A 10763-nucleotide genomic window follows, 5' to 3' on the forward strand; every position below is an offset into this window, starting at 1 on the left:
CTCTTCTTGTGAAATATCTCTGGACCCGTTCAATCGCATTAATATCTGATGTACAGTGTGGATTCCAGGTAGATGAGCTGTATTAGAGAGGTTTTGAACCTTATGGTGATATTAAGTTATTTCCTTAATACATCAGTACCTAGATTATAAACATACTACATATTTAGCTAATATAACCTTCTATAAATTTCAGCAAGCTTTTGTAGCTTTATGGTTGAAAACCATCCTTCACAGCAAATTCCTATTGTGGTCATACTCAGATTGAAGATTTATCACATTATTATTTTTTATGTTATCCAGGTTTTCATCAGTATGTGAGAAATATATTAAAGGGCTATCTCCCAGCTCTGTTCTGATGAAGAAAACAAGTTTTCTTTTATCTAATGCTAATGAGGATGTACCATCTTTTTTTCCCCACTGCCTGCATAAAAGATTTGTCTAAATCAGGCAGAAGTTAAATCGTAGAAGGTACGGGGCTAATGTTGAAGCACGGTTTCCCTCATTTAACTGTATTGTAAATATTTGTAATGTTAATGAATGCTATGGCCTTTGGCAGCATGTCTTTAATGAAGGGAACTTGAAATCTGAAAGTATGTCAGCTGGAGATGTTTCATGGGCCTCTAATACAGAATTCTCACAAGTGGGAAAAAAATTCAAGACAGTTGCCAATCTTCCCAGGAATGGACATCCCAGCAAATTCATCCCCCAAGATCAGACAATGCTGACCTAAGCTGCATTAACAGAGGGATACAACCAAGACCAAGGGAGGTACTAATACCATTCTATAAAGCCTTAGTAAGGTCACACCTAGAACGCTGCATCCACATTTGGTCACCACACTATAAAAAAGGTGTTGAGACTCTAGAAAGAGTACAGAGAAGAGCAATCAGGATGATTAGGGGACTGGAGGCTAAAACATACGATGAACGGTTGCAGGAACTGGGCATGGCTAGTCTAGTGAAGAGAATGTCCAAGGGAGACATAATAGCAGTGTTTCAATATTTGAGGGGCTGCCACAGAGAGGAGGAGGGTCAAGCTAGTAGAAAAAATAGGGACCACCTTTGGTGGGAAGGTAACAGCGTTCCGTGCACCTTTGACATTTAGTCATGCCGGCCACATGACCATGGAGAGGTCTTCGGACAGCACTGGCTTTTTGGCTTTGAAATGGAGATGAGCACTGCCTCCTAGAGTCAGGAACAACTAGCAAATATATCCAAGGGGAGCCTTTACCTTTTAACTTCAAGCAGTGGGACAGATATTGTAGATTCAGAACCAATCACCTAAAGACTTTCATTTCTATAGACCAGAACAGATTAAGTGCAAACCATTAAAATCACAAGGGATAATGTTATCTGAGAGAGGAAAGGCCACACAGTTGGCATGGAAGACCATGGACTACGGTCAGTGTATGATGTGGCTGGTAGAGATGTTTGTGAAATTTGGGGTAGGAAGCTTCCTCACTGAATGGACTTACCCATTAATTAATTTGCACATTGGAACATCCCCGCAAAGTGCTACAAGTTGGTCCAAAAACTACCTTTAATTTTACATGGTTTTTGCTTCTATATCAAATTGGAGCAGCGTCAAAGCAGAGCCGCTACTGTGAAGGTTAAAGAGAGGCTACTAATGCCTCTGGGACAGAATTAATGCACGACGGTATTCCAGTTTTCATGAAAAATTATGTCTAACCTACCACCCTCTGGGTGGGGGACCGAGTTCTCGGGATATTTCCCCTGGCATTACATTCGTATCTCTTTTGGAGGCCACTTCTAGCTGTCTTTCAAACCATGCAGCAGATGTTGCCATTTTGAGCAGTTTCACACTACTCCAGAAGCTGTTTTGGACTGAAAAAACAGACTTTGGATCTCCTTGTGAGCATCTTGTCAAAGGCTGCTTTGTTGATGCCTTAAAAGAATTCCATACTGATCATTCTCATTAAGCCAGTTCAAAGAGGAGAGAACAGGCTTAATCATCAATTCTAATTGCTTAGTTTTCCAGGAGTTAAACCAACAATAGAATCCTACTCAATCTGGCAACAAACACCTTCTAAAAAAAAGCAACACTTACACTTTTCCTTTTAAACATACTCAAGTTAACAAGTGTTTTTCAGGGAGGGGAGGTCTACTCCAGGGGAGGGCTTCGAAAATGTCAGCAACCAGTTCTCTGCCCGGTTGCTGGGTGGGCTTGGCCACGGTGGGTATGGCCAAGCCAGCCTCCTGCACCACGACGGGCAGGGTGGTGGTTTCACCTGCACTTACCTTGCATGCAAAGCAGGCCATGTGGAGACTCCTGGGAGGGGAGGGGCAGGAGCGGCATGGGCAGCCAGGAGTGGGATTTGGAGGTTCTCTGAACCAGCCATAACGTTAGCTATGGGTTTGTCCTGAACCTGGATAAACCTGTAGCAGTCATCCCTGGTCTACTCTTTTTCTCTCAAATGTTAAGACATTTTGCAACAAACCTGAGCATAAATATATTCCACTGCATGATCATGGGATGGAGTGAAAGCGAACTGCTAGGCTGGCAGAAGCTGGGACAAGTAACAGGAGCTCACTCCATTAAGTGGCGCTAGGGATTCGAACCGCTGACCTTTCTGATCGCCAAGGACACACGTATTCCCAGTGTTACTTGCTACAGTCCTTGGGGTTCTGTCGTGTGTGATGCGGATCTTTGCTTCTATGTGCAACTGGGGAAGAATTGTCAGATTCCTCACCATTGCATGCATACTATAATAGCAAGAAACCAGGGGGTTCTTTTTATCCTGATACATTTGGGATTACGCCTCCCATATAAATGACTTTTCCGGGATATAAAATACCATTATTGTGTGAGTTGTAGAAAAAAGGAGGAGAGGAAAATGTGGTTGGCACTGAAATTTTCTAATTCCCTGCCAATATGAATGTGAAATATGGCTTTAGGCGGTGGGGGGAAGGGGGCTCAAGCAGCGCCTTTTATGATTGAGAAAAAGGAAGCAAACATCTGTCACTTATCTAATTAACAGCTGGGTGTAACTGTCATCTCTGAGACATACAGCCGAAATCTTTGTTCTTTATTGGGAGAAGGAATGTGAGTGTACATTGAAGAGAAGCAATTTGATCAGGATGGAGCTCGCTAAAAATGTGTCACTTTCTCCCGGAAACATCTGCATTTGTGAGAAAAGGCAGCCAAAATTGGAACCCAAGGAGCAATAGAGAAAAAATCTACATGCAAGAGAGACAGGAAAAGATGCTCTCCTTGGTTTGGTATAATGACTTAATATCTCAAGGGCTACCCTGAGAGTAGAGAAGACGCTTATTCCCATAGGCTTCGCTTGGTCAGATAATGTCATTCCCATTGACATTCTTATCATAGGCATTTGGTAAGATGACTCCATTGTCATTGGGCCAGGCTAAGTACTCTAAAAGTTTGTCCTCAGCTCCATAAGGGTCAACAATGCATCCTAATCTCTTTGTAGAGTCATTGCTCTAAGGTTGGAAATTTGGAAATGGAGAATTTGCTCTCCACCTCAGCCTGACTCCCATCTGCTCCTCTGCCTAGAGCCGCGATGGCGAATGGATGGCATACATGGAGACATATTTGGTGGCCCGCCAGCTGACGGTGGCGTGTCGTGCGTGCACGTGCAGTTGGGCGGGGAGATTGAGCATGCACAATTTTGGCACGCCGTAAGTAAAAGGTTCACCATCACTGGCCTAGAGGAATGGGATAGCTTGCCGTGGCCAACCAGTCACAATTCGCCATGGTCTACTCACTGCAGCCTTCTCACCACAGCTGACATGCTGTGGGACAACTTGATATGGCCAACTAAGCACGGGGCAATTTGCTGCAGGACAATTCAATAATTCAAATTATTTAAAATAATTATTTAAAATAATTTTAATTTTTGAAATTCACATTTCACTTTGTCCCTCCTTTGGCATCCTTTCTATAATGATTCTCTCTTTCTTTCTTTCTTTCTTTCTTTCTCTCTCTCTCTCTCTCTCTCTCTCTCTCTCTCTCTCTCTCTCTCTCTCTGTGTGTGTATGTGTGTGTTTGTGTGTGTGTGTGTAACTCTTATTTTGAAGTGCGTTGTTCCATGGTGAGTTGGCCATGGCAAGTTGCCATACACACTCTGCCTAGTGTTAAACCTCCCCTTATCCTTAATTGCTCCATACAACAGAGGAACTCCAGCTACAGCCCAATAGCATTAAAAAATTAAAAACAAAAGATTATTGAAGATTAACATGTCCACAGTTCATAATTACTTTTCAGATTATAGCTGATAACCACCTTGGCAAGGTGAACAGTTTTGCAATATAGAGTTAGCTATCAGAAGCATTTCGGTCTTTGAAATATTACCATGGTGACAATAAACAGCCCAGACACCCTGGGAATAAACATTCCTTTTCTTATCCCCGATCCGTAATTGCTTCCCATCAAATACCAATTCATCATGGAAATATTGATTCAGTTACAATGATTACACCATAGCTAATATTACAGGAGAAGGAAACTCATATTTAAGTTTGCCAGTAAAAGTTTTAAAACTGCAGCCATAAAAATTATGGTTTATAAAATTGTCAAGCAATTGAGGTTGTGTAGCATTGTGAACATGGGTGGCTCAGTGGTGGCTAAGATGCTGAGCTTGTCGATCAGAAAGGCCGGCAATTTGGCAGTTCAAATCCCTACCGCCGCATAACAGAGTGAGCTCCCGTTACTTGTCCCAGCTTCTGCCAACCTAGCAGTTTGAAAGCATGTAAAAATGCAAGTAGAAAAATAGGAACCACCTTTGGTGGGAAGGCAACAGCGTTCCGTGCGCCTTCAGCGTTTAGTCATGCCGGCCACATGACCAAGGAGACGTCTTTAGACAGCACTGGTTCTTCAACTTTGAATCGGAGATGAGCACTGCCCCCTAGAGTCGGAAATGACTAGCACATACGTGCGAGGGGAACCTTTACCTTTAATACTGAAAGAGCAAAGAGCTAACTTTCACTTCTGCCTGAAAACTGGTAACCAGGCAAGGAATGGATGGTCCGAAAGAGTTATTCCAAATATTGCTCCATTCATCTGTCAGAAAGGTCTATTTTCAATTTAATTTAACTCAATTCAGTCAATTTGTACACCATTTCTCCTATCAGGAAAGGCTATCTGGAAGCAATAAAAGCCAAACTAAAATATGTCAGAGCAGGCCTGAACTGCGCTGAACTATCTCAAGACCTTATAGAGCTGAGCTGAAAGGTCTCTGAGATTGAAGTAGCTATGCTGTCCTGGAAAAAAAAAATATTACTCCATACAATTTCTCTGAATATTTCCTGGATATTGTTGTTCTCTTATGTGGGCTGCTCTATTTCCAGTACGGTAATCATATAGTATTATTCATACGATTGCATTTCTGTTTTTAATCTTTATCCTTCAGCAGGCCCCCTAAAGTCACTTTGCTGATTGAGGCAGCTAATAAACTGATTCAATAATTTATTTAAAAAACAAAGCAGAAACAAAAGGAACGCCCACCCACACCCATGGCAGACACACCGCAAATAGATAGGTATTTAGTTGACATGGAAACCTAACTAAATTCAGCACCAGCTCTAACTAAACAATAAGAGAAAGCTGTTTTCAATGCAGTAAGAGAATGCTGAGTTGAGAATGCGGAACCTGTTATAAATGGCACAGAAATTTCCATGAACTTGGCTCATTGATGTACGCTAAATATAGCTAAATAAGGGAAAATAAATCTGGATGGAAGATGATTGTAAATTTCAGAGACACTCTCCTAAAAATTTTTTTGAAGAGGGGGTAGAATCTTTTATTAGGTCTATGATTAGGTTAGGTTAGGTGAATAGAATGGAATGGAATCGAACGGAACAGAATGGAACAGAATAGAATAGAATAGAAGAATGGAAGAGTAGAGTAGAGTAGAGTAGAGTAGAGTAGAGTAGAGTGGAATGGAATAGAATAGAATAGAATAGAATATTTATTGTCACTTTAAATGTATACCAATCAACATACATTAAAAATGAGATTTTGTTGCATTCAGCTCAAAGGATAACCATTATGCATATACCCACATATAGACACACATATAGACACAGAGAAGCTTCACAGCCTAGTTCAAAAGTACACAAACAGATTCTTAGCAAATGTAAGATTTTCTATTTTCAATTGTTTGGCTGAATCCTTGCTCTTTTCAAATAAAGAGATCAAGAGATGTGTCTGGCCATTTGAGTCCACTTCAATCAGAAATTAAAACCACGGAAACTGACTACAGTGGGACCTCAGGTCCCGAATGGCTCAGACCACGAACAATGAGGGTGCCAAACGAAAAAATCCACTAAATGTTTCACTTAGGTCACAAACACATCCTTGGGTGCCGATCAAACACAGCCATGGCAATTTTCCCTGCTTGCAGCAATTTTCCCTTCCATGCCATTTTTTTTAGTGTGTGCGCATGCACAGTCAGTCTTGCTTCGGGTCACGACCAAATTGAGTGCTGACCGAAATCTTGGAATGGATTACGATCGGCACCTGAGGTCCCACTGTATCTTTAAAAGTGGTGTATTCTTTTTGTTGATTTTATTTATTTCATTTGTCAAACATGCACTAGAAAACAGATATAAGTACAAACATGGACATGAACACAGGAAATGGGTACGAATAAATGGGGACAGTCGGACAGGGACAGTAAACAGTGGTGCGCTTATGCACGCCCCCTTGCAGACCTCTTAGAAATGGGGTGAGGCCCACGGTAGACAGTTGAAGGTTGAAGCTGTGAGGGTTTGAGGATGTAACTATTCTCCAAGGCACCTGTGGACAGAACAAGAAGCAATGGGTGGAAACTAATCAAGGAGAGAAGCAACTTAGAACTGAGGAGAAACTTCCTGACAGTTAGAACAATTAATCAGGGGAACAGCTTGCCTCCAGAAGTTGTGAATGCCCCAACACTGGAAGTCTTTAAGAAGATGTTGGATAGCCATTTGTCTGGAACGCCATTGGATAGCCATTTGTCTGGAACGGTATAGGGTTTCCTGCCTAGGCAGGGGGTTGGACTAGAAGACCTCCAAGGTCCCTTCCAACTCTACTATTGTATTGTATTGTAACAACTGAGTCAGGTAGAGCATTCCAGGCGTTGACCACTCTGTTGCTGAAGTCATATTTTCTGCAATCGAGTTTGTAGACTAATTCTGTCTCACCTTGGAACCCAGTGAACTGAATTCTATTGAAAACAAGTACTGTTTTCCGTACAGTATTCCCAATTTAAGCATGGAGGAAACTTAAAAGAGATACGTTCCTTCGGTTTTAATGTGGGCGAAGGAAACAATCATCGACCGTTGGCCGCTCAGAGAACCTTGGATACAAATACGGTTGCGGTTCGTAAAATCAGGGAAGAGCCTTACCATTGTATTGTTTCTGCTGGGTTAACATCCAGCTCTTGAAAGGAAACAAAGGGAATTCAAGTCAAAGGTTTGACTTCTAATCTTTTTTCTTTAAAGCATATTTTAGCCAGGTTCTATTTTCTTTTTTTTTGAATTGCCCTCCTGGAAACTTTCACACTGGTAACATCAGTGGAGGCTGTGTGTAACATGCATATTGCTTTCTGATTTAATTAAAAGATAAGAACAAAAGTGGTGACGGAGAGAGAACTTTTCTGTTTGTGCAGACCTGGGTTGGAATGGGAGTTGAGATCAGAAGCAAAGTAGCTTGTTAATTTCAGCACCAGAGATACTGCAATATTTGCCCCAACCCAGACAAGTAGAGATGTGGATAAATGGGCTTTTCACTCTGGTGACATTTCCGCCTTCCCCAGAGGTTTAAGTGATTGAAAGCTATGCTTCCCCCCAGCCCCCACTTTCTTCAGCCAAATGCTATTAGCTTTTTTGTCTAACAAATGCTGCGAGTGATTACCTTCATTTATATACACCCAGATTTCTGATTCCTTCTGCCGCATGTGGCAAAGCGATGGTTTTATTTCAAAGTCAGATTGCAGGGGAAATGAAAGGATAGCTATCTTTTATCTTGATTTGATTTTAGTCAACCGCTGCCCACTTTGATCTGGGACTGACCACTGTTCAAATTCCAATATTTGAGGGGCTGTCAGGGAGGAAGGAATCAACCTATTTTCCAAAGCACCTAAAGGACAGAAAAGAAATAATGGTGTCAGAGTTCAAAGTAACATCCCCAACGAAAGAAATCTCCGAGGCTTGAGATTCCTCAAAGTTCCATTTTATTAGAGAGGTCATATTGGCACATCTGGGAAAACCCGAATCTGAATGTTTCCAGGTTTTTCCCCACCCAAAAGAAAGTTCAAGTCCCTACCCAGCACCCACATGTCCATCACGTGTTCCAATCAGGCACCGTCTTAACTGGAGATGCCTCCCAGTCACACCATTACAGCTGCAGGGCAAAATGTCCTTGACTCTCTGAGAAAGGAATGTTATTATGACTATATATCTCCCATACTCCATATAATCCCCCCTCCCAATTTCCCACAGCATTAAATGTGGCAGGCTGGAAGGCCCAATGCAAAAGATGGCTTCCAGGCCTGACAAATGGATGGAAACTGATCAAGGAGAAATTCAACCTGGAAATAATGAGAAATTTCCTAACAGTAAGAACAAGCAATCAATGGAACATTGGTAAAGGTAAAAGTTCTCCTTGCACATATGTGCTTTCATAAATTTGGTGATTCTATACACACAACTCTATTGGTAAAAGGTCAACAGTAAACCTGATTTTCTTTAAGAAGACGTATTTCCCAACCAGTGTATTTTGTAGTACTAATACCTTGAAGGCAGACAAAAGTTGGAAAAAGTTGTGGAGTTGTTTTGCTACAGGATAATTGCAGCAAGATTACTCTGTGGCTAACAATGGAAAGATCCAGCACTACCCACATTGGTTGGTGAAGAGGATGGAAGTTGCTAAGATGCTTCAGTTGACTTCTTTGATCAGAAAAAAAAATATCTAGAAAAGAATGTATCTACAATCTACATTCTTGCTAACTGGGCTTTTTGCATAATATAGAAAGAAATGAACTTATGGTTTGATGATTAGTGAGGAAAGACCTTCAAGGAAAGTTATGATGCAGCCATAGAATAAGAGGCAAAGTTACAACTGTACTTATAATTGCTCTAAAGGGGATTAGAAGTTATTTATTTATATATTTTTATCTTTCTGTTTTCATTTTCTCCCCTCCCCCACTTCATTTCTACTTTCTCTTTGATTTCTTCCTTTTTTCTTTTCCTTACTTTATATTAGGTTGCATTCATTTTTGTCTTCCTTTTAAAATATTTAATGAAAATTATATATCTAAAAAGAAAGCACAGGTTCTGCCAATGATAATGAAGGAAGCGTTACTAGAGACAGATCGGTAAGCTTCAGTCTTTGGTTGACAGTTGCCTCTAATGTGCTGAATTTCAGCACCCCTTTCCTACACATTCTGCATATTTTCCTAATTAATACTTCTTGGTTAATTTGCAAAGTGTTTCGGAAAACTTCATTCCATTTGAAAAGATGCGACTGCTTAAATGAAAGATTTAAATGTTTTTTTTTTTCCTACAGCAATATTAGGGCTAAGGCATGGGCAAGCAATTTGTGTGCCTCCAGGGCCATACATCACAACATTGTTGCGTGTTTGACAATCAAGGAAACATGGTTGTGGGGAAGATTCTTACAACTGTCATACTTACAGGCACCGTAGGGTGGCAGGAAAGAGGCACATAAAATTACACTTGCACCTCCTCTAGTGGTTCTCCGAAAGTTTGCAGTTTTGATTATATATTTCTAGCAGTGATGTAAAAGAAAGATTGGGATTAGTTTAGGGATAAATCTTGCTTACCTCCCCAGAGGGAAAAAAATGAGCTGATTTGAGCTCATCCTTTTTAATGTTCTACCTTCTACAACCCCCCCCCCCCCCAATCTTCTTCAACTTTAAACACAGCTGTTCAGGAAAGCTTTGCTAAAAGCAAAGACCGAAGGGCATTGGTAACGAGGTCATTGAGGTTTTATTGTTCATCTAGTTACTTCTCACTGGGAGAAAAACTATTACTGGGGTTATTAAAAATTAAAATGCAAACATTCAGATCAGCAGTTGGGCTCGCCGTTCCAGTGGCAGCTTAATATTCTTCACCCATCCTTTCTAATTTGCTAAGAACTTCAGGAGGCAGCGTACAAAGCTAAGCTTAAAATAAAAGAAAAGGGTGTTAACCTTTTTTTTTTCCCAAAGTAGGCAACAGTAAATGTGAAGCATCCTGATAATTTAGAGCTATTTCATGCATTGCTAAGCTACATCAAGATTGCTGATAAAGAATTTAAAAAAACAACACCATCAGCATGGGCTGTTTGCCAAAAATGGTTGTAAAATTACTGGATCAAGATTCATTAGAACGGAGTCCGTGGAGATTCTCAGCCATCCAGGTCATGGTTGTCCCAAAGGTGCTTTTTTTTTTCAAAAGGCAACTTTGTTTTTCCATGAAGACATTTCACTTCTCAACCAAGAAGCTTCTTCAATTCTGCAGAACTGAACTCCGGAACTGAAGAAGCTTCTTGGATGAGAAGCGAAACCTCTTCATAAATTATGAAGCAACACCGCCAGTATGATGAAAACTGGGTGCTGTCATTTAACTCATTCATATACAATCTCAGTCTGGAGATGCTTCTACGTGAAAATAAAAAACAATTTAAAAAAAAGAATGGAAATTGGAACGGTAGAGGCAGACGACACCATATTTCATCACCTGAAAAAGTCCAAAGACATTTTGGAGATTTATAAAAAAATGCTTGATATATTGTCTGCA

Source organism: Natrix helvetica (assembly GCF_964273705.1).
Source record: "Natrix helvetica genome assembly, chromosome: 10".
Lineage (NCBI taxonomy): Eukaryota > Metazoa > Chordata > Lepidosauria > Squamata > Natricidae > Natrix > Natrix helvetica.